The sequence below is a fragment of the Dromaius novaehollandiae genome, chromosome 17 (assembly GCF_036370855.1).
Source record: "Dromaius novaehollandiae isolate bDroNov1 chromosome 17, bDroNov1.hap1, whole genome shotgun sequence".
In the NCBI taxonomy this organism is placed as follows: Eukaryota; Metazoa; Chordata; class Aves; order Casuariiformes; family Dromaiidae; genus Dromaius; species Dromaius novaehollandiae.
In genome coordinates this window covers 5,477,318-5,502,714 of record NC_088114.1, presented here as the reverse complement: position 1 = coordinate 5,502,714, position 25,397 = coordinate 5,477,318, and the positions used below count along the sequence as shown (strand labels likewise).

The following is a 25,397-nucleotide window of genomic DNA, read 5'->3' as shown; positions in this document are numbered from 1 at the left end:
GGATTTGAGATGCCGGTCATATTTAAAAAAATGAACAGTGTGAAGGTAGATGAAACACAATGTACCAGAGAAGTGCCACCATTGAGAATGAGATAGAGATTCCCATATAGAGCCTGGTATATGTATGTATATTTGCTTTAATAATGTGTGAATGAGAATCTAAATTTTAATTTTTCGTAATAATTTTGACAGACTTTGAAGACTGATTTTTTTTTCAAAAAAGGGTCATATCTCTTCTTGTAGAGGAGAGCAGGAAAGAAACCCTTCATCAACCTGTTCCTGTTAATCATATTATTATTCACATACTCTTGTAATTATTTGTAATTATTTCAGGATATGTTCCAAATATTTTTAGCTGGATCCTGATGATAATGAAATTTCCAGGCCTGTTTTCCTACAGCTTGCAGTGTAATTCTAGATGGACTGCAGCAAGAAATGTTGTTGTGCCTGAGCTGTACTAGAGCCAGATCATAATTTGCAAATGTGTTTTTTGAGAGCTGCTGAAATTTCTCACCACCTTCTTTCAGAGAGAACAGAACAGTGCAGAACACTTCCCACTGCTGAAATCTGAGACTGAGAACTTTACAGGCTGATCCTCCAAACAGAGACCATAAGCATAAACCAGGAAAGAGCTAAGGAATCTGAGGCCAGTCTTGTTCAACTTAGTCATCAGTGAGCTGAATGAAGGGACAGAGTGCACCCTCAGCAAGTTTGCTGATGGTACAAAACTGCGAGGAGTGGCTGATACACCAGAGGTCTGTGCTGCCATTCAGAGAGACCTGGAGAGGCTGGAGAGTTGGGCGGAGAGGAACCTCATGAAGTTCAACAAAGGCAAGTGCAGGGTCCTGCACCTAGGGAGGAATAACCCCATGCACCACGACAGGTTGGGGGTTGACCTGCTGGAAAGCAGCTCTGTGGAGAAGGACCTGGGAGTCCTGGTGCAAAATAAGCTAACCATGAGCCAGCAGTGTGCCCTTGTGGCTAAGAAGACCAATGGTATCCTGGGTTGCTTTAGGAAGAGTGTTGCCAGCAGGTCAAGGGAGGTGATCCTCCCCTTCTACTCAGCTCTGGTGAGGCCACATGTGGAGTACTGTGTCCAGTTCTGGGCTCCCCAGTACAAGAGAGACAGAGTCCAGCATAGGGCTATGAAGATGATTAGGGGACTGGAGCATCTCTCTTAGGAGGAAAGGCTGAGAGAGCGGGACCTGTTTAGCCTGGAGAAGAGAAGACTGAGAGGGGATCTTATCAAAGTATACAAATATCTAAAGGGAGGGTGTCAAGAGGATGGGGCCGGATTTTCGGTGGTGCCCAGCAATAGGACGAGAGGCAGTGGGCACAAACTAAAACACAGGAAGTTCCATCTGAATATGAGGAAGAACTTCTTTACTGTGAGGGTGACAGAGCACTGGAGTAGGTTGCCCAGAGAGATTGTGGAGTCTCCTTCTCTGGAGATATTCAAAACCCGCCTGGACGTGATCCTGTGCAACGTGCTCTAGGTGACCCTGCCTGAGCAGGGAGGGTTGGGCTAGATGATCTGCAGAGCTCCCTTCCAACCTCAGCCATTCTGTGATTCTGTAATCTGGGGTACTTCAGTTCCATTTTGTTCTCTAACAGACTTGAAAAAGAACCTGGAATTTTGGAAGGATAGAGTATCTGCCTTCTAACAGGTAACCCTCCTCTTAGGGGTTAACCCCCCTTCCCTCAAATTAATCCAGGGAAAGTGTCCCCAGAATCAGTAGTCACATGATTGCTATATTACTGGATTATTCAGTATTTTCCCAGCCAGGGATATATGTATATACACAAACATATACCTATACAAATACACATACATATGTATGTAATGTATGCCATTTTAGGCAGGGATATATATACATATAATGTATGCCATTTTCACACAGGTCTGTCTCTTTTAGAGAAAATTAAGGCAAGCAGAAATGATTGAGAGTAAAAGTAGGTAGTAGAAAGATTAGAGTGCTGAAGTAAGATGATAAAGAATTAAATAAGGTACACTAAACAATATGGAGCACAGGATACTTACTCTACAAGATAAAGCTTACCCGTTAAAGTCAGTGAAAACCTAATGGAGATCACAGGTACTGGTGATACTCCAGCCTGAGCTTCAGTTCTCATATTATGAAGACACATTGTGTACAGACAGGATGAACAGGCTGTTCACCATTTGTTTAATTGACCATCATTGTAAGGGGTTGGGTTTCTGCGGTAATAAGTAGAATCCTGGAAACCACTTGGGTAGGAGCATCTCAAGTTGCATTCAAGGCAGTATAATTGCCAGGACTGTCATCATTTTTTGTCCTAATGAAGTGGTGGCAATCTTGCACATTTTCCACTAGTCATTTCCAAAAAAAATTGAGCCAGCCTTACACAAAAGATAACAAATTGATTTTGTCCATGGATTTTAGCAAAGAAATGAAAACGGCAACATTCTTAGGTGAGTGATATAATTAACATATTCTTTCTACACAGGGACACATTTTTTCCCTGTAATCACTAGGGTGTCTTGATTCCACATGGGAGGGCTGTAGGGAGGTTTTATCCTTCAAGAGCAACACTGTAATTTTTTTTTCTCCCCCTTATCAGCCATTTTATTGTTCAACAAAAAGTGTTTCAGGAAAAATGTAACAAGGGATGAATGAACAATGTGCCTGGTGTTTGTGGAGATAAACACAAAACAGACAGAATGGAAATTAAAGGCTGTCATCAAAAGTGTCATTTTTTTACCACAAGAATACCATGAGAATGTTTTTTTTTCAGCACCATAGTGGAAACTCCTAATGTCAAATATTAAAACACTTCCTCAAAAATGAATTCCAGCCACATTACAGTAGTTATATGTAGTTGGATGGCTCCTAGCATATGGGCCAAAAATGTTCTTCACTAGCTAAGCTCGTTGTTGTCACTGTTAGCATCTCTCACGTGGGTTTTTTCTGCATGTGGTTCCCTCCTGTCACAGGGAGGTATCCATTCTGGTGGCAACAATGAAGCAGTGTTTTGGGAGCCATACTTCTGGATTTCAAACTTAAACCAGCAACACTGGAAAAGCAAACTGACAGAACTTGTTTTCAGTACTGCTCTATTCTTAGAGAAAGGCTACGTTAGGAGGATGAGTTGTTTTAAAGAGTTTGCCAGCAAATGATAGCTACTGTTCTGGGTCACGAATTCTTATTGCCTTGTATATTAATAGAAACTGCCAGGTTTTCATCATAAGTTTCATTCCTTACAGTAAGTCACATGGGTGATAGAACCACAAAGATTTGAGCAGCTGTGACCCATATACTGAAAAAGAGAAGGGAAAACAGCCGAATAAGGGCACGGTGTTTGAGTCAGGAGCTTGGTTGGCTAAGCAAACATTTATGCAGTGCTCTGAAAATCCATTGCAAAATGTTGCAGCGGTGTAAAGCATTGTAACAAATGTGGGCCTATCTCAGTTAATCATGTGCCACTCTTACTGCACGTTCATGTTGCGGGGACATTTTGGAATGAGGCTTTCTCAAACGTTGCGCTCTCCAACTACAGCAGACAAAATTTTTGCAAGCCTTTAGCAAGTGTCTGTCCCTGTGTGTATCATCACAAAATCTGTTTCCACTGGCAGTAGCCACCAATGCTCACATGCTAATATCTAAGTGTTTCATGGTAGTTATGGTAAGCAAGACGGAAGTTCATCTCTTGGTAATGTTTTCTTGTATTTTGAATGATCAGGGGTTAGATGTATTACAGGTTAGTGGCACAACAGACTTACCCCTGGGGGACTCACAATACCAGATCTTAATGGGATTGCCTGACTGTCAGAGTATGGTATGTGTTCTTAGCTACCCAGAGTATTTTGAACCCCCTGAAAGACACCATTAGGAAAGACTTCACAGCAGGGACACCCAGAAGGACAGACTGAATGACCACAAAGCATCCCTGTGACTTCAGAATTTGAGGTGGTGAAGTCACTTTGTGAATTTGATGGAGCCAGAATAGTCTGTACCAGCTGAAGATTTACACTACTGGAAAATGAGTTTTTTCTCTTAGTGATAATGGAATTGCTGCCAGGGAAGGGGACAGATTTTCTCCCATCCTCCACTGCTTTGTATCCCTTTAAGGTCTTGAAGCAACTGGGATTTCTGTTTCTTTTCTGCACTGCTTTAGCAACTTACCCAGGTGTGCAATGGAAGTGTGAAAACTCATTGATTATATTTGAAAGTTCATTGCTATTCATTTATTTTAAATAGGTATTTTGAGGGGAGCTTGATCTATCATAGCACTACCAAACACCCCTTGCTGTATGAGATGTTTTCTTCATTAGCTCTAGTCCCAGTTTTCCTCTTTTCACCCCCTGGCATCCCCAGTGTTTTTTCAGCACTGTTGCCCATGGCAATGTCTCAATGTCAGAAATAAAATTGCGCTAGTGCAATCAGCTTCCCTATGCTGGTGCATCTGCAGCTTATTTCTGCAGACTGACTCAAAGTTGTCCTTCCTGATCATGCAAATCTCCAGGAGTAGCCCTATTCCAAATCTATTGTTCCATGGAATAAGGGAGCACTAGTGTGTCTACTGATGGCAGCATCTTATCGTTAGCTTTTTAATTAAACGATGAAGAAAGAAATGAGTAATTAGCATATAGATAATGTGCCCTTATGTTATACATGAAATTCTGTTCTAGTTTTTGGACTGTAGTGCACTGTTGCAGCATACTGAGCTGAAATCAATGCCCTAATTGTTTGCCATGATGTGCATGTCTCAGCTTTTGTACCAAATGGACATAGGTAAAGACAAAAGTGTATTACAAAAAGCTAGGATTCTAATGTAAGATAGGCCAGTGCTAATTACTGACTAATCACTGTGTTGGAGTAATTATATTATGTGCTTTCACAGCCTTGGTTAGTGCCAAATTGAACACCAGCATATAATTTGCCAGAGAGCAGTTAATTTTTCTTGTTATCATAACAACATATTATTTTCATTTTTTCTCAGTATTTTTCAGAATATAGTGTGTTACCACTGTTTTGAACAATTTTTCTGTCTTGTTTGCTTTAAGCAACTATTTTGCAAAAGTTGGTATAGAATTTGGGGCAGGTTTCAATCTCTGTTGCGTTAATGGGAGCGAGCACTAGCAGGTCTTGTGACTGATCTGTTAGGTGGATGTGATGGCTATACAAGACTGCATTTTCAAAATGATTTTGTAGTAGTAGCCTCCTTGCTGGAGCCAGACAGAACTTTTCTGTAACAAGTACAATGGCAGGGAGTCATCTTTTTGCAAAGCCAGCTAGGAAATGTCCCAGGCATGATCCTGCTTACCTGAAAACGAGTGACAGACTTCTCTGTTTCTGTCCCCAAAGCAGTGCAGGTCCAGTACTTGTCATATGCTCAGCATCATAAGTATCTGAAATAAATATGCTCATGCAAGCTAATAGTAGTGCAAGCTAACACAATATTTTTAAAGACTGTTTACCAGGGTAGCAATTATGGGAAGATGGATAGTTTGAATCTCTAGAGCAAGCGAATAGTTAGAAACAGCTATATTCTTTGTTTAAATTCTGTTCCCATTATTCCACAGACATGTGGAATATATCATTAATTTTAAAGAGGGAAATAAAACCAAATTGAAGGACCTAGGTTCAAAGGCAGTACCTAAGCATTGCATTTTATTCTCTCTGTAATGGCTTGAAAATCTGTGTTGAGCTTCTTATGACAGAACTGGCAGAATAACGCTTCCAATTAAATACAGATTTTTTGCAGCTCAAAATCAGAAACTTTTACTAGCTGAAGGTGACAGTGTTAAACTTGGTGGGGACAAATAGTTCTTAGATTCCTAAAAGTTATTCTGTATCTGCTTTTTTTTTTCCATACAGGCAATTTTTTTCCATCTGGCTCACATAATATAAAAACTGTTTTTTCCTTTATTCTCTTTTTTTGTTTCATTCAAAAGTAACAATTTAATTTATTTCCTGCAAAGTCTCTCTATCCTTGACATACTGAATCTCCTTCTTGATTTAGACCATGTATGTTCCCAAGAAAATGGCTAGGTTTTGGTACATTTTTTAGTTATAGCTATATCTGAAAAGCTGTTCCTTTTCTGAAGATTCTGAGGCAGATATTCACATGTTCATCATGATCTCTAATTGGAGATAATCTTCAAAAGAGTTCAGTATCTGGTGTGCTTTTATGAGAAGCTGGTCACTTATTTGAGTACCTAAATAGATGAAGAGCTCTTTTGAAAAATCTGACCCTAGCTGTAAGTGCTGAGCACATTTCAGAATCTGATTTGTTGTTTTCCAGCCAGCAGACAGTGAGATAATTATCTGTCTCTAGTATTAATAGTGAAGGAGAACCATGCTTCCAGTCTCTTGCCTGGGACTCCATGACTGCATCTATGCTAATAAATTAAATGAGCCTTGGACACAGGCTCACACACTAGCACGTGATTATCCATACCATTTACGCTGTTAAGGCCAGTGCCAGCGGGCCTTTTCCAGACAGTGCCCGGGTATGGTTTGGGAATAGTCAAGGACCACTTCCAGTATGGATAAAGCTACTTTGTATTGCGGGGGTGAAAGAGCTAGTTGTAGAGATGAGAGGCATTCTTTTCCGTCTGTCTAGTCTGTGCATTTATCACAGACATGGGAGGAGAAAGAGGGAAAAAGGCAGGATTAGCCAGTCATTTGAATGAGCTAGTATCCAAACAAGCTGGTGGCTCCAGCCAAGCGACTGACTGATGGTGATGCTGTTAGTGCAGGACTCTGAAGCATTATTTAGTGTTATCTACCGGTAATAATAGATTTTTGTGTAGCTACCCTTTTCTGAGTGATTTATTATTTGGAGAGAAACATGTTCTTCCAATGCTGTCCTGAATGGAAAGGCTACTACCTTTTCTGATTTATAGAGAGTACGTATCTAAACTGATGTCCCAAAGGTTGCTTTCAGAGGCTCTTTCTCAAAGTGTGATGCTAATGGTAATTTCCTTCCACATTACAGGATGACATAGAAAGCTTCAGAGGAAGCTACCAGTAATGGGTCTCCTAAAGATGTCACAAAGTTAACTCCAATGGCAGATGCAGTGTTAGAGCTGTTTAATATTAATGCCTTCAGTTTTGAAGAGACAGGCTAGAATTAAGGCTGTCAGCAAAAATGTCTCCACTTTCTTCGTGTGATGAATCTAAAGACCTGTCTAAACCTGACAGTGGAATCTCATTAATGAGGGGAAAAATACCTACAGGTGAAGACTTCAAGCCAAACAAAGCTGTGGTAGGAAATCTTACCTCTCTTTTATATTTGTGTTCTGACAAAATGTCAGCTAAGAGACACCACAAAGTTTCTGCAGAGACATCAGAACCACCCTGCCTTCTAGGAAGCATTCACTAAAGCTCGGTAACTGTAGGTCTGATTTTGTAAGAGCCAGTCACTTCCTAGTAGGTGTGTAGTCCCATTAATTTTCATCCAGACGTTCAGTATTGCCCCGTTCCAGCTTAGTTTTGCTGCTATCAAAAACAGTAGCAAAATGTGGACCAGCTTTCCATGGAAACAAATCAGAACCCAAGTCGCAGTCAGAGCTAAGGCAGTGATTGCCTTAGTAGTGAAGGCAATATGGTAATGCTGTAAGTTCTTGGACGGTCCTTTCCCCTCCTTGAGTCTTGTTTTCTCCCTTCTACTGTTTGTCTATCTAGATTGTCAGGATCTGCAGGGCAAGGATTGGTTCTTATGGTGTTTGCTGTGTTTTTCATAATACAGTCTGAATCTCAGGTGGGCTGCTGTTAATGTATGAATTATATATTAATTATGTTGTGGAGTTGACTCACAAAATCTTAACTGATAACTGACCTAGATGAGAATTACAGGCTATATTTGTCAGTGATGTAAACTATGCTGTAAATTGCTGCCAATTGCCAATACACTGGGAGTTCAAAGGCAGGGTTGCCGTGGGAATACTAACAGAGGGGAGACAGAAAAAGGGGCTTCACACTTTTATTTTGCTTTTAGGAACACTACTTCTGTGCATGTCACTTCTCAGTTTGGCCTCTGTCTTTAGGTGAGAAGGAAAATCAGTTAATACACTGTGTAAGATCATTTTAATAAATGGTTGTAATAGAAGAAAGCTCTTGAGGAGCCTCTTAAAACTTTGAAGAGTTACTCCACGGTCAGCCAGTCTGGGTCTGACTGTGGAGTTGTTGGCTCTAGCAGGTGGAAGGCGGACTTGCTGCACAGACATGGTTATAGCACATACAGAAAGCTACAGGAGGCAGACAAAATGCAGATTAGTGTCTGCTGTTTGATACCAGTACAGAAAGTAGGGGAAAAAAAGGATATGGTACAATGCGAAAGAAAAGGAAAAAGCTGCGCAGTGTTGTAAATCTCCTAACATCCACTAACAGCTGCTTCAGAATTCACTTGATTTAAATTTGTTTAAATTTCCATTTCCATGAAATTAACAAAAAAACTTATAAAGAAAAAGGTAAACCAAAAGGGGAAAACAGCTGTCCCCCCCAAGTAAAAGCAGAAGTAAAAAAAACCCAGTAATTAAAATATGAAGTCTTACATTAATGAAATCACCTTTTCTTCCTAGAAACGGTGGCCCAGTTTTCATCCCAACCTAAGTCCATTGCAGGCAATAGATTTACATCTGGGGTGAATTTGTGAATTCACTGAGCCTCTGGCAAGCAACATTTGTCTAGCAAGTTTCAACTGGAAATAAACCAGACCGTAATGTGCTAGATACAGGCACCCCACAGATTAGTCAAGTGCAGGAGAATGTGAAAAAGTAGTATCTTAAATATCTTTTAAAAATATTTGGAAATTGCTGTCAAACCTGAGAGTCTTCATGTTCTTCATGGTCAGTTAATAAAATCTTGACAGATACAGTGTGCATCATGACAATGAGTCCATTTAAAAAACAGCAATCCTTGCACTCTACCTTGTACAGTGGATTCCTTTAGTGAGGAAATCATCACCATAGGACTATAAATGATTGCTCTGATACTGTGAGAATTTAGAATCAAACTGTAAAAGCCTAAGTCAGGGAATTCTACACTTAAAAAATGTTTGCAGAATTGCAGATTGTGGGCTCATCCAGGAACACTAGGCAACCTGCAGATTATGGCCATCTTTCTTTCTGAATGAAAAATGAGTGTCCTGAACCTAATCCAGGCTCTGGCTGGTTTCTTGTCACTGCTGGCACAAAGCAGTCAAGAGGACAAAATACAGAGGAGGTGCGGTTGTGAAGGTGGCTCTCTAAAAGTATAGCTCAGTGCTATGTAGAGTCAAACTGGTAAATAGAATGGTGGGAATGAATAGAAAAAGCAGAGTAAAACAGAAAGCATCATTGTGCTGCCTTATAATCTCTGGTGTACCTATACTTGTCTGAAATGCTATCGACGGTACTTGCCACCAGATCACATGTGGATAGTACAGAAAAGTTACAAAGGGGGACAGAGATGCTCAGAGGTAGGGCATGGCTTAAGGAGAAGGCAGAAGTAAACAAGGCAGGACTCATCAGCTTGAGGTGGACTAAATGAGAGGTGTATGCAGTCACGAAGGAGATGGAGAAGGCACACATACTCATTGCTTTATTGCTTTCTGTAACATGAGACGCAGGGGTTCCCAGTGACATTGTCAGACTGCTGGTTTAGAATAAATAAGAGGAATTAATTTTTTATACAAAGTATAATTAACCTGCAGATCTTGTTACAGGAAGCTGCTGTAGAAGCCGAAAGTATAAATGGTCTTAGGCAACTTCGTGAGAGATTGGATAGGCAAAAGTGGCTCTTACACAGAGTGCTCTGGCTGCAGTTTCCAGCTGAGGAGGTCACTGAAGCACTGAGTGCCGGAAGCTCAGAGGTCTTAAAAGGGAGAGGTTCATTTACCTGATTTCTTATGTATTTTGCCTAGGCAGTCTGTCTTACCTACTATTAGAGGAGGATACTGAGCTAGATGCACCTTTGATCTGATGCCATACTGTTGTTTTTCTTCTGCTGGTATTCTTCTTATGCTAGTGCAAAAATTGGCATAGCCAGTGCTTTCAGACATCTTCATTTAAGTAAAGCCTGGATGGCTATAAAGCCTTTGGTAAAGCTTGTGCAGGCATCACTTTCTTTGCTGCTGTTGGACAGTATTTCAGGATCTTAATAGCATGTTTTAAAGTAGGCCTAGTAGCTTCTCTGAGTAGCTCCATGCCCTTGACATGATACTGTCATGATACGCTGCCAGGAGTTGAGCAGAACTTTGAATTCCAATACAGTAAATTGAAAACTTGGAACTGCTTCCTTGTCCTAAATCAGAAATAAAATCCAAAATCTTGAAAATTAAATATATCTGGCTGTTACTCAAAAGGCTCTATTTTTCCGAGGTCAAATCATTTCTCTGTTCTGATTAGTTTGTGATGTCTGAGGAAGGCAAAATGAAATGTTTCAGCTTTGTCCAAGTGAACCATTTCAGTATGTTTTTAGTGGTGTTTGTTTTCCTGAAAATTTTTAAATGTTTCAGATTCGCCCCCAAGTACAAGAAACAAACTTTTACCAAAAGAATCTCTGTACTTGTACTTGGTTTGCTTAGGCACACCAACAATACTGTTGTTGTTATTATTGCTGTCTGTTTGCAATGTATGCTTCATTCAACTCCCGCAAAATGTTGCCGGGTACCTTTTGCTCAAAAAGCCGCTGAGACTTATTTGTCTAGGTTATGGATAATGCTAAAGGAGATTTTGTGTGTAGGTGCTGCAACTCAAAGTGGCATAACTTCCTGGTTTTCCTTCGTTTTCTACTCCCTGAAACAACCAAGTAAATGTTAATATGTTGTTATTAGCTTACATTTCCAAACTACTGGTACCAGCCATTGTTGTGTTTGGGGCACTAATTGATCAGCAGGGATTAAGATGAAACTTCCTAATGATTTTTGGCATATGACATTCCAGCTACCTTTCATGTTCTGTTAAATCATTTGCTACTACAAGGTAGCAGACCTCTACAGTGGCAATGATGGTGAAAATGATCAAGACACTATCCACTTCAATGCTACTGTTACTGTAACGAGCTGGCTGACACACTCCTGTTGTTCAGTAGGGTCTAGAACAGATGAGTCAGCTCTTCAGTTGCAGTATTTTGGACAGTGGTGATTGCAGGGCAACACCACAACCCTTTTTTTCCTAGAGAAACAGTCAGGGAGTTTCAAGTGTTCTTGTGTAAAGGACCTACGCATAGACGGCACTGTAGCAGCCGGTGGGTGGCACTGTTGTTGCAAGGAAACTTAAAAAAAAAAAAAGGGGCAACACTTCAGAAATGTTTGGAGTGAAGTTTTCCATTGAAAACAGCAGCTTTGTCGAAATTGAAACATTTCATGGCACATGTCACTTCTCAATGAATTTTTAATGGGGAAAATGTAAATGAATCTGTTTGACTTTATAATTTCAATTTAGCTTGTTTTCCCTTATTTTATTGATTCAGTTTATTAGTTTATGTGGATATGCAATTTTAATATAATTCTTAAATTTTATAGCTTTTTATTCCAATAACTTGAACGCTCAAAATGAAATAGTCTTGCTTTGTGGAAAAGGAAACATTTTGGTGTGTGTAAAAATAAAAATAATAAAAGCCTTTCAAATGCTCTCCCAGGGAAAACATCATCTTTGACTCCCAAATTGGAACAAAGATATGTTTCTTAAGGTCAGAATTGTGTATGTTCTGTTGGTTCTGTCTTCTGACCAGCTCTGAATGGACTCCTTGATAACAGAACGTGCTTCAAAATGCTGTTTCATGGTACTTCATGAGCAGCAGTGCTACCCAGCAGAATGGGCCCTAGGTGGGCTGCTCAGGACATCCCAGTTCTGTTTGCAACCACTGTTCATTACTGTATCATGTCAGACAGGTGGCACCATCCTTCGGTGTCTTTGTAAGCTGTCAAGAGCAGAAAATGGTTAGATTTAGGTAAGTAAAGTACTAACATGGAGCTCAAACCTCAGGTTTCTTTTTAATTTTGCTTTTAAAAGTAAGACATTGATGGGGTCTCATTAGGAACAGCTCACTGTCCCTGTGAGTTAATTTGATAGTAGAGTGATGAATGTTTACCGGATCTCTAAAGGCAGTAGAGAAACTGGAAGGCAGAAGCAGAGAGAGAACTCAGGGAAATGAGGAGGAAACACTTTTCTTCTTTTTCTGTCTTCCAAAATCAAAAAGCACTATTAATTCTTTTATGGCTTGTCTGGATTATTATGGCAAATGTGCAAAACAGGGCTTTGTTCTACTGGGATAGGACAACCTATTTATAACGACTTCTAATACAGTCTTGTTGGAGAAAGCCCAAATGCTTCACTTTGCTGTATGCAAAACTTACTGCAGTTATTGCAGACTTCTCAGACTTTGCCACTTCATGTGGAGTTAGTATTGCTGCAGCTTCATTGTGCAGAGAAATAGGATTTAGAGAACCATGCACAGGGGTCCTATGGAAATAAAGCTAGTGACAGTGATGTTGGCTAGAGGATCCATAAATGTAGTTCTTTTCTAATTGTAAGTGAACAATGGCTGTAGGAGCTATTATGGGTAGCCCATGTCTCTCTGGAGTGCATGGCAGTACTGCAACACCATACAAAAAATACTTAAGCATATCCAGTCATCTCACTGAAAACAAGATACCTAATTAGGTCAAGACAAATACCATAGAGATATTCAAAGTAGGTATGTACATAAATGCTTTTTTAGATCAGGGCATACTGAAGGACCTCAGGATGTCCCAGAGGAAGATGACAATTTCTATGTTCCCTCCAGGGATACAGAGCTCTATTTTTGTTCTTGTAAGTGCTGCAGCGGACTCTTTGAGGAAGCTTAGTAATAAAGAGAAGCATGTCCTTTTTCATTTTCATTAGATACAGTTATTGTGGTGTCTATGTCAACAGTGGAGAAAGAGCCAAATTATGTTACTACCTCTGTCGATTCGTAAATAGCACAGAAGGGTCCCTTGTCCTCCCCAAATGAGGAAGAGAGGTTCACATTGTAATATTAATAACTGTGAGGCCCATTAGCCTTTAATAATTAACACACTGCTAACTGTAGCTGAACTTTCCTTAGCTGAACATTCCTTTTCTGATTCCAAATACAGACTGCTTGGGACCAGGCTTAGCTGAGAGAAGTGACTGAGCAACAGTGTTCTAGTAAAGGCCTACATCTGAGGGAAATTGTTCTCCTTTGGCCCACACAGTAGATTAAAGAAAAGTTTGGCCTCTCTGACAGATGCGAAGCCTGTTACAGAAGAATAAAGTACTACTGTACCCCAGTCATTCCAACCCAAGGGACCACTTTGATAGCAGAGCAGATTCCTGGAGCCTGCTGACAAATACACTCACCTGCCTGAAGTAAAATGAAATGTTCTGTATAATAGGTGACAACTGCTCATACACATGCCCAGTTTTCCCCAAAATAGGAGATCTGGGATAAAACCTTGGCTTCTTGAAGTTAGTGGCAAAGCACCTGTTATCTCAAAAAGTGTTTGCATTATGCATACGACCAAGTTGGCTGGGCCTAGGATTTTCTGTCTGAAATAGAATTGTTAGTGCAGCTTTAACAAGAGGTTTAGCATTGAGCAAACCTACTGTGATCTTTGCAATGTGATTTACAAGTCTTGGATAAATCTTGCTAGTGTTCTGCTGCAACATCATGATGATTTGGCAGTATTCCTACTACCCTAGATGTTTCTGCTAGCAGACAGGCCATTTTAACAGTAACAGTTTAAATGCTTCTCAAACCGTAGTCCTATATTAAAAGGTCTTATGTTATGAACCAGGGTTGGGAGGGAAGGCAACTAGCAAATCCTAAGTTGTAGTTACCTGGCAGATGAAGCTGAGTGACTGCCCTATTTCCCATCTTCCTGCACCTGATTGTGCAATGCCATACCTTCCCTTGAGCATGCAACTATGAAGTAAGATGGTGTAGGGTGCTGATCCAGCTGAAAACTAACCTGACAAAATAAAATACCTATTTATATATATTAGCTTTTGTCTGCAAGGCTTCCCATCCTTCTTTAGATTAGCTTGAACTGTTGCGGGACTGTACCAGAGTTGACCAAAAAGGGTGGTGAAAGAGCCTTGGAATTGTATTGTTTTATGTCAAATTGTGGGATGTTTTCAATAATTATAACTCTGTCTTATAGTTATAGTATCAGTCTTTTGTAATACTCGGTGAAATGTTAATTCTCATTGTCTGTGGCATAACCACAGCTATGCTAATTTTCAGCTACCTGCTAACAATTAATAGAACTCCCAAGAGATTTTCTGATTTTCAAATTATTTTCTCACTGCTTAAATTTGAGAAGTTGTGAAGAAGAAACAGAGTAGGGCTTAGAGTGAGAAATTCTTTTGCTCAGTGATAAATGCGGGTGGCAGCAGCAGAGTATTAGAGAAAATTCCACAGACACCTACAACAATCTAAGAAGGGAAGTTGCAACGTTAGATGAGGTGACTTGAGGGCATTTGAACAGCATGTAGGCCTGGGTTAGAAGTCATCTTCACATGCTGACCTTTGAGGGACAAGCAAGTTTCAGAATTTGAGGTACTCAGGCTCAGATTTAAAGTTTCAGCAGTATGGAAACAGAAGGCAGATTAAGAACTTGAAGGCATGAATATGCAATAGAAATGCATCCAAAACAAGCCAAAATTTCATTGCAGGATTCTAGTCCTGAATTTACTCCTGACACAGAGGGATTGTAAGGTGAATTTTTAACTGGATTCAGTCAGGAGATAGTACTTACCTTCTGTTGCAAATGTAGACCTTTCAGTGAAGGGTTGAAATAATGAATTTGACTTACTTTATTTCTGTTTTTATTTTACATATAAAAATGTATTTATGTATTTTATTGCAGTGTTGGCTCCTCATAGGTATCTTGATTTCCCATTCTCTGTAGTATGTGTTCCTTGGTCATGCTATACAACCTGTCACACGTCTCTGTTCATGACCTGAGCAGAGGTAATGAATCCTATGAGCCAACTGTCTGCACCACATCCTGGAAGATGTAGGCCAGGAGGATAGCTCCAGTCATAGAGGAGAACAAGAAGAAGGCAAATGAGCTACAGTTCTCACAGGGCGTGATGGCATTATTTCAGAATTAAAATATACTGTGTTTTGAAGGTTCAGCTTTTCAGTGAAATACCAAAAGCTTCTGCAAAATTTGCATATTGTTTGCAGCTGAATTTTCCATTGGAAAACTGGTTTTGACAGAAAAATTTCTAACAATGGAGCTATGCCTAACCCTTCTCTACATTTCTTAAATGAGAACATCAATTCTTACCTGCTTCAGCAACACACACAGTTTCTCAATAGCTGGACCTAAAAATATAAATGAGAAGTACAACTTAAATGACAAGTAGGTTTCTATTAAATAAACATGAAAAAAATTGGTAATGGATGAATATGAAGAAGGTAAGAAGGGTTAAGTACTGTAATATATTTTTAATGACATTTCAAAATTTTTAGCAGTTGCACAGAGAATCAAACTTTTCAGATGTTTTTAATTAAAAGCATTCTAACTAGCTCTGGTTGGGAGAAGTGAGTACTTGCATTTTTATTTAACATCAAAATAAAGACAGGATTGCTTCACACATTTTGGACATGTTGATAGAGGTCAGTTTTTGGTTTCTCTGAGCCTGTTCACCCATCTGTGATCTTTTCAAATAACATTAATCTAAAAATGTTACACCAGCAGCAAGAAGATACTTGTTTTAAAGAAAAAAATAGTCGTTTGACAAAACAATAAAAGCAGAAGAAATCTGCCTGCAGAAAAGAATGCAATAGTTAACAAAACTAGAGCTAAAATATCAATGTTTTTGTCCTTAGGTATATATGGGAAAGACATTGAACAGGATCCTGAAGTTCTGGGTTCAGTTCTGTGGTGTGTGACACTCTGTGTATGACCACATGCCAGTTAACCTGTTTTCTGTTTATAACATGAAGATGATTATAATTCAGGACAGAGACCAATTCCTTATTGTGTGTTTCAGTAGCACTTAGCCCAACCCCATCCCACTGTTTATCGGGTCTTCTAGATTTGTCCTGGTTAGGAAGTTGTTCTGCTGTGCCATAAACATTTTTGAGATTTCAAACACAGAGAAAAAATGATTCTATTTCAGAAGGAACCAAATATATCTAAAGATTTTACACACAAAAGTTCCACCAGAATTGCTGGTATCTTAGAGGTTTGCACCTTCATGTGGGTGTGTGAGAGCAAAGTTCAAGTCCCTGCTCAAGATGAGTGCTTTGTCAGATGGTAGGAGATATTTGCATAAATCTTTTTGCTCGGTGTTTTGACCAGAAGTTCAATCCTGTAGTTGGCCAGGTTTCCCATAAAACTTATCAAGACCAACGTTCTCTCATGATAATTTGCAATTTCAATTACTTTACTTACCGAAAACGCATTTTGTTGAAAAATAGCTCAACAAACTCTATTCTAGGCACTACTGTGGTATTAACAGTAAACAATAATTACTATGAAATTTTAAAAAATCTCTGCAGGTCCTGACTGGGATAAAGACCTGGGTTTAACATTCCTGGTACGCTGGAAAACATCAGCTAAATTGTTCTGATGCAGTCCTTTGGTATGTCTTGATTACCTGTTTCATGTCCATGCGGACCCTAGAAGGGCAGTGGGTTACCGAAAGATGCAAATCAGAAGGGAGAAGTTGTTCTTCTGAAATCAGTATGCTGGTTTTACCCTAGTACTGGTGAGAGCAGAGCTTAATTCAATAACTTTGGGGCTTCTGGCCCTCTTCACAGGATGTTTCATGTGCATTTTCATAGCCTTTCAAAGTCCACAGAAGGATGCATCTCTCCTCACTGTGGAAAGTGAGGATAATAGCAGAAAAACTGGCCAACACAAAGAGAGATTTTGAAGATAACCCATGGATAACTCCCATGAAAATGGTAGCTGCTTAGGGGGCGGAGATTTCATTTTTAATGCTGATCTTTTCTCCCTGCAGAACATTGCTCCCACCTCATCAATATTTTAGAAAAGAAAGAGAAACCTTCTACAGCTGCAGAGACAATTTGGAGAAATTAAAAATTTATCCTGTTTTGAGCAGAGCTTTCAGCAGGTGCTAGAATGCACTTAATCACAGGTGGATAACCTGCACAGCTTCCCTTTTCCAGGACCAATAAGTCCAGGAGTCAGGGTCCTGGCAGTTGTTTCAGGCAGGGATGTTTCTGTCAAGACCTGCTTTCAGTTCCAGTCACAGTTTGTCATAAGCTTGGCCTAGAACAACAGAAAAGTCAAGTCTAGGAAGTAAAAGTAACAATTTTTCTACCAGTTTGTTTCATTTGCTGAGGCAACGATCATCAAGTCCACTCTTAAAGCAGCTCAGCTGCTGTGGCAGGATTACACTAGGCTTTGAATTCAGCTCAATAATTAAAAGGGCATAGACTTAATTAAAAGGGAGTACATCCATTGACAATAATTGCTGCAATAAAATTACCATTTTTTTACTTTTAAATTTTTTTAGCCAGTGTCTGTTTCATGTCTTTCTTAATGCTAACAATTGAGTGATGATCGTAGCAGCTGTCAGCTGAATTCCATCTAATGGGAGATGAAGTCTTTCCTTCTAGTGCTGCTGTTACTACTGGGCAGATACTGGACACTCTGGGAGTAGACATAAGAAATATCTTCTATACTGTATGTTTGCAGTCTCAGAAGAGCACTTGCTCTTGAAGTGCGCTTATTTTGCTGAGTCCTATACAAATGAGCTCAGATCAGGGTCTGACAGGTGATCATTCTCCCGACATTTGCAAGACTTAAAAGAAGTTCAGTTTTAGAGAGACCAAGTTTCAGTGATTAGGAGTGGAGGTTTGTAATTAACATTAGCTGAAACTCAAAATTTTAGCTCTGCAAGAAGTTCAGACAATTCCGTGTTGCTGTTTACTCTAAAGTGGAAAAAATCATGTGGTCTGGAAATTTCCCTCCAAAGTATTCCCCCTCTGAGAATTTACTGGGAGAAGGAAGAAGGAAAAAAGAAACTTCCAACTGAGACTCAGAAATCAAAACCTTAAGTTCTGAAAGCATTTTAAACATGTATTTTCTTCCTATCTCTAAAGGAGACGTAACTAAAACATTTCAGGTATTTTTCAGGGAAATTTTGGCACGATTTTAATATTAAATGGAACGTTTTGCTTAAACATACCAGCATTTTGCAGATGTAGAAACATTACTTGGGAGTTGGGGAGACTTTTTTCTTTTTTTACTGGGTGTATTTGACACTACCACAGTTGGTTTACTAGTCCATATGAATGAGCAAATATACAGCATTGCTAAGGACAGAAGAGCACTCTTAAGTTTTTTCTGCTCTCAAGAGAGCAAGTTGTGGCTGACAGTGATAGACTGTGTAGAGTAACCGTGCCATTTGTTTACAGATCTACATGTAATTTCCACCCACTACAGCTAATTGTTTTTATCAACACCAGTAATTAGAAGCACCAAAGAAGCATCAGATTTTCTAACTGGGCATGGTATAAAATGGTGCATAACAGGGTGTTGTGACAGTTTAGACTAGGGCAGATGATAGCAATTTGAGAAAAAATTTATTCAAAGAGTTTGTTGATACAAAGAAAGCTAATAATTGGAGCTTCCTGCTACAGTTCTAGAGAAATAGTGTAGAGCCCATGATGACTTCTCTTGGTCATTTTCTTTAGAATGCTTCATGAAAACACACCAGGATTTGCAGGGATAAACCACTTTTGATTAATCTTCTTTGGGGGAATGTGTTCTCAAATAAAGAATGAAGTGACAGAGAAGAATATCTCTCTGACTCAAGTAGAACAAAGCAGTCGAGTTGTCAGGCCGGTCAGCTAGAAGCCAAGAGGTACAGTTAAAAAAAGGCTTTTGAATATAGATCTCCTACTGCAGACATGATCATTTTGATCATCAGGATATTTGGACACTGTTATGTGGGTAACTCTCAACCTGGAGCCTGTCCCATTAAAAGCAGGAGCATGTTAGAAAGCTGGAAAACCTGCCTCCAGTTCAGTATGTGGCTCTGTAAGCCTATGAGAAAAGCAATCCCCTCCTTCCCTTCATCCTTCCTTTCGCCATACCACTGCCTAGTAAGACAGACGCTCTTCTAAAAATGTGACAGTACTAGTGCCAGGGTTGCATTGTTCTCCCTATCCAGCTTGCAAGTGGATCCAGCACTGCGAGACATAATCCAGTGAGGGAGAAAAAAGTGTTGATTTTCAGGCAGCGGATTCAAGCTTTATATCTCAGTGCAAGACAGGTTTTTGCATCACTTGTAGGTAATAGTGGAAATATATTTCTGACTGAGCTCTAAATAATTACTGCCAGAATGCCATCATGGTGCTGATGAGTATTTATCCAACACAAGAAAAACAGCATGCTGATTCTTGAACCACAGAAAGCCATAATTGTCATTTAAAATCTGGCATGTTTAAAATACTAAATTCATTATCTTTTGGAATCTTTATAGTTATACATTTAAACTATCACTCTGAATACATTTGCCTGTGTAAAGAATAGTCATTCTTTTTTTCTAACAATGGTTTAAACTATTGGGTTGTTCCATTTCTGAGATCTTTCTGAACCTAAATATCAAGGCCCAAGCAAAAAAAAAAAAAAAAAAAAAAAAAAAAAAAAAAATCCTACCTAAACAGGATGCAAAGCCCAGTCTGTTTCAAAGGTATTAATTCCCATTAAAGTTACCCCAAAAAGTTATGATTATGAAATTACAACTCTCATTTGGAATGTGTCATTCACTCACACAATAACAAATGTTCCTGCTCCTCCGCTCACAATATAATGACCATATCAAATGAAGTTTGTCTTAAAAATAAAAAATTGCTAGAAAGAAAAAAATAGAACATTAAAACTTCTCAGCTCCAGATATGCCAAACTGTTATCAAGGACTGTGACAGGGTATAAATTTTCAGAAATCTTGAAGTTGGGGGGGGGGGGGGAGTAGGAATCACGCTTTGATTTAACAAGATGATAACAGCCATTGGCTCTTGTTCAGTAACTTCCACCCCAGAATTTCAGCAGTGAGATAATCAGGCTTTCGCTGACTTGAATGGGAATGCATCTGAGTAGGATCAGACTCTGCTCTTTGGCCTGGCTGTTATTATGTGGAGTTATTTGCTGAAGAGTTTTGACAGAAATAGTAACACCCAGCTTGATGTTTTCAAGAGTAAAGACTGTGTGCCAGACAGGTAAATCACCGACAGGTCCATAGCCTGGAAGTAGCTCTGCATTTGTAGGATGTCTAAATGTAAGCAGAGTTCTTGAGAATCCAGAGCTTTGAAAGCTTTGGAGACCGAGGGCTCTGTCCAGTGCAATGAAGCGCTGATCTCAAAGTGAAATATTCTGCCAGTTGAAGGGGGGGAAATAAGACATTGCTCCTACTCTGAAAAGCATGTTGTCGCTTTATGTTTGCCATGCTATAAAGTAGTGTTGCAAGCATGCACAACGTTCTCAAAAACCTGAGAGTGCATAAGATCATTTTCACATCATTTCTTTCAGATGCGGCTATGAAGCAAGAAGCATTGGTCAGAAGACCTGCAGTATTTATTTCAGATTTGCTTCCTGATGTGATTTCTGACTGTATATAGGCAACCCAGTGATTAAATGCTAACAGTTAAAAGGGGTTAGTCCTCTCTGTTGCTTTTTAAATAATTGAGAAACTGGTGCATAACTACATCTCAAAACAAATACGTATTTTCGAAAAGCTTCCTCAGTGCAGCAACACTTTACTGATGCTATGTTAATTGGTTATAAAATATAATCTCTTGATTCAGTGACTCTTGAGCAAGGAAATTCAATGGAAAGAACTGATGATGCTCCCTGAATTTTTCTAATGTTACATGTGCAGTGTTTTCAGGCATAATCATTAGCCTTTCTATTGCAAACACCTGGGTGTACTTTTTTTACATACTCTCCCCATCATGAGACAGCAGCAGAGAAGCACTGGCTTTGTGGCCCTAGCTGAGGGTATCTGCTCATTCATTGCTTGTTCCCATTCTGCTTGCCTGTCTTCCATTTTTTTGCAAGGAGAAGTTATTACTTATATAACGCTCCTGTTTCCTGGAGTAATAGTGTTTTGTTTTTCAGAGGGCTATCACCCTAAAGATCAACAAGGCTCAGTTTTCTCTAATTACAAGCCTTTGAGTATATGGGCACATGGAGCGGCTTTTATATCTTTATGTTTTGGATGTCTGGAGTATTATTTATCAGTAACATCAGGAATTTATGGGCTTGATGTCAAGATTACATGAGAAGCTCTAGTTATGAGAAACATGACGAGAATGGCCAGGTACTGTTAGTATGTGTCTGCAGGCATCCATATGTGCTGGGCTGGGTTTTGGCATGTATTTCTGTCTCCTACGTTCTAACAAATGCTGCAGCATTTTAGGCACCAAGCCTACCTACAAAGCAGCCCCTGTGGGTGGACCCCTTGGCAAAGCCCTCTCAAGCCTTTGCTTGCCAACACAGGAGGGAAGCATTCAGCTCCTGGAAGGATGATATTGAGGCACATTTCAAATAAATGTCAGCCTCAGTGCTATTGATTATGGGTTCTGTAATACCTGTATTCGGGGCTTAAGTTAATTCATTACTGACACTTCAACTTGAGACAATCTAGCTCCATGCCAAGGAACATCTAATGTGTTGTTTGTTGTTCTTAAGTGATTTGTGTATGTGATAGGTGTTCATCCTATTGGTGATGCTGATGCCAGAATATTGTTGGTAATATGACTGGGAACAGTATGCTAATTCACTTGTGCTGCACAGCCAGCATTGGTTTTATATGTTCCCTGTACAACCTGTGCAATTTTGGCTAATAGGAAGAAGGAAAAAAAAATATCGTGACACCTTGCTTAAAAAGAAATTCTTTCAAAATTCTAGTGCATATGATGTGTTTCACAGAAAGGGAATTGAGCTGAAATAGTGCTACAGTGAAATGTTTGATCGTTAAGGAGAGGAGATGTAATGATTTTGGACAGCAGCTGTCAGGGTTAAGAAAGTTATTTGTTCCATTGGTTTATGGCACAGACTAGTAGTATTTTATTGTCAAACAGAATTAGTTTTATATCAAGAAGAGTGATTACTTGGGTTCACTGTGTTTGAGATTAAACTTGATGATTTCATGTCCATTATTGATTTAGGCTTTACATTCAGAGAAGTAGAGGTTTATATTTTACTTAGGGGGATTTGATCACAGTAGATGTAATCTTCAATGGTTTCTGCAAATAAATTTGTAAAGTTGTCAGCCATCTTACAGTAACTGAAGAAGAAAAGTGAGTGGGGGATAGAAAAAGACTTTCTTATCTCAACAAGCTCAGTGCAAAAAGCTCTAGAGAAGATGGCAAAAAAAAATACTACTTACCATTCCCAGTGCACTAGGTATATGCGAACACCTGAGCATGATGCACAGGAAATCATGAACCGTACAAAAGATGCTCTGTCAGTGGTATATCACAGCTCCAGACTCAGACAATATGTATGTGACATATGGATGCCAAATACTTACTTAACATCCTTTCCTCTAATTTATCCTGAAATTACACACTAAAGGAGAAAGGGACAGCAAAGGTGCTTTTCAACACTAGAACAGAGCCAGCGAAGCACCGAATTTGGGCTGCTCTGTAGGATCCTAATGTGGAAAGTGTATAAAACATTTCACTAAAAATAGCCCCTTTGGAAATGACTTAAACGAGGTAACCCGTTAGAACGTGCTATGGAGCACCAGCCAGTGCAGTCTGATGCTGGTTCTGCTCTGCTGCTGGGGAATCTGTAGCCAAGAGAAAACAGATGGTTTGTGGCCAGCCAGGGCTCTGCTCCCTTGGGCAATGGTGCATGTCTACAAAGGAAGGAGAGACCGCCACTGTCAAAAGTAGGCCATGTCCCCATGAAAGCTCTGCAGCTTTCCCCAAGCGATGGCTGGTATGGGATGCTGTCTGTTGTACCTTCACTGTTAGCAGTTGTGGGAGCAGCAACAAGTCCTGCCGGCTTTATTCAGAACTGTCATATTCAGGCCATCATGATTCCAAGCTCCTCTGGCTTCCCAAATATCATCCTTGGTTAGCGCTCTCCTCAGATACCTTTGGCTCAGTAGATGCTGAACAGAATTGCCCCCTTCAAGAAAAAGCGGAGCTATCTGGCTCGCAGTGAGTCATGCTGCCTTTATCATCTTCCTTTTTGCACCCTGCTGTGTGCTTGTATGTTGCCCGTGTGACTTAGGCATTTTTCAGAGGCCTTAGACCAGGGACCGTAATTCACATCCTTGAAGGTATTTAGACTTACCCAGCACCTGTGTATGTATATGCACAAAGGAGTTTCACCTGCATGCATATGTAGCCTGGACTCAGCCAGAATGGCTATCATGTAACCTAAAAAAAAAAAAAAAGAAAAAAAAAAAAGTGTGCAGACAATAAGTCTGACACAGCACAGTAGGTACTGAGCACTGACAGGGGATGGTTGGGGCCTTTAAAACCATACAGCCTTAACACTGCATTGCGTTTAGGTCCCTAACTCCCATGAGGTTTCTTGCCTCTGTACCTGTCTGTACATTGCCTGCTATTACTTGATGATAATTCAGTGAACAAGTCTTTAATCGTGTGATGTTCCATGCATAGAACGCAGTGCAGAAACACCCTCTCAAACTAAGCGCTGGTTTGCACAATTAAACATTAATATCTACTAAGACACATAGCATCTGATGTTCGTCAAGGCTCCTGTAATGATGGTTCGCTTTCCCTTCTGTAGTTTGTGATGCTGCCAGTCTTCACTCCCTTCAGCATATCTGCTTCATTAGGGACACAGCAGTGCACAGTGCCCCTTCTGCCATAAGTGTCAGGTGTTTACTACCCCATTTTTTCCTTGTAAGGCCCCTTGCTCTACAGGAAAGCATATTCCTCTGTGATTGAAACGTTCCATTTCTAAATTATTGCTTGCAGTCCCATGAAGGAGGGCTTTTTTTCTGCTGGTACATGGCATGAACAGTGCAGACATCTACTTATTGAAAATAATGGATGCATTTTGTTTTTTCTTTAGGGTGTAGCTAGAATGTAACTGAGCTGTTTCTTTCCACCACCCATCCCCGGTCTGGTCACATCCCTTCATAAGCTCCATACATGAGGAGGAGGCACTCTAAGCTGGAGGTAAGCCATATGTCTTGGGCTGGAATATGTGCAAGTCTGCTCTTGCTCTCTACTGGCTGACCCATAGTTAAAAACATAATCATAGTTAAATGCAAATGTTACCTGTAAAGACTGAGGCAAAGAAGGCATTGAGTACCTGGGACTTCTCCATGTCCTTTGTCACGAGGACCGCATTCAGCAGCAGGCCCACGTTTTCCCCAGTCTTTCTTTCATTGCTGATACGCTTGTAGAACCTTTCTTGTTGCCCTTCACTTCCCTTGCCAGATTCAACTCCAGGTGAGTTTTGGCTTTCCTGACCCTGTCTCTATGTCTGCATTCCTCCTGGGTGGCATGACCCTGCTTCCACTTGTTGTGTGTTTCTTTTTATATTTGAATTTTGTCAGGAGCTCATTGTTCATCCATGCAGGCCTCTTGCCATCTTTGCTTGCCTTGCTGCATGTGAGGACCATTCTTGAGCTTGGAGGTGGTGGTTCTTGAAAATCAACCAGCTGTCCTGAACCCGTGCATGGCTGTGAAATAGTTAAAACCCTCAGGCAGAAAATTCTAGGTTTGTCACACTAATTCTGTGGGTAGCAAGCATTGGACTCCTGATTTCTTTCACTAATCTTGAAAACTGACATTCACGGAACAGAAATCTGTGCCTTTTCACCATGCTTTGGAACGATGTCTCTAGTCAACAGGAGAAAAAAAGGAGGAAATAGATGCTTTGTTTTGAAACTAATGCATTGTATTAGTTGAGATGGCAGTTAAAAATAAAAAGCTGTTGCCTAAGGCATTTTTTTTAACTAATTTTGGGGTTTGTTTTTCTTTTTAGTTTCTCTGTTCAGTGAACTGGTTCATATTTAATGGGTCACTAAGTTGTGGCTACAGTATAAATGACAGAGCATGTATTTTCTAACTTAGATATGTGGAAAAGTGCAGTCTTCTGAAGGAAAGAGAATAAAGCTAATATTGCTTAATATCAAAATAGTTGGGCCACATTTTTCTCAATATATTTAGCAAAGCAAGTGAGAGGTATCTGTCTTAGTGGCTCTCATAATCTTTTTTTGCTGTAATGCTTAAGCAGATAAAGGTTAATGTGACCTAAGTCCTGCTGCCTGACTGGGAGGTTAAGGTCATAAATCATTTACGATGGTTTGTAAAATGTTACCCAGATGCACCTGGGAACACAAGCCCTGTTAGTTTTCAGGAAGATTTAGGCTTCTGCCCGCCTAACAGAATTTGTCAGAGGTATTTGGATACTGTAAGGGATATCAAAATGGATGCAGATGC

The 25,397-nt window shown here is 39.9% G+C and overlaps 1 long non-coding RNA gene across 1 annotated transcript in view; it reads left to right on the top strand.

Annotated features, from left to right (window-relative positions):
- The window catches only part of LOC112991847 (uncharacterized), an 87,355-nt gene that overhangs the window by 26,651 nt on the left and 35,307 nt on the right, over positions 1–25,397 (top strand). The window contains exon 3 of the long non-coding RNA XR_003261364.2: positions 24,019–24,125. This is a non-coding gene — a long non-coding RNA (uncharacterized LOC112991847). The remainder of the gene's footprint in view (positions 1–24,018; positions 24,126–25,397) is intronic.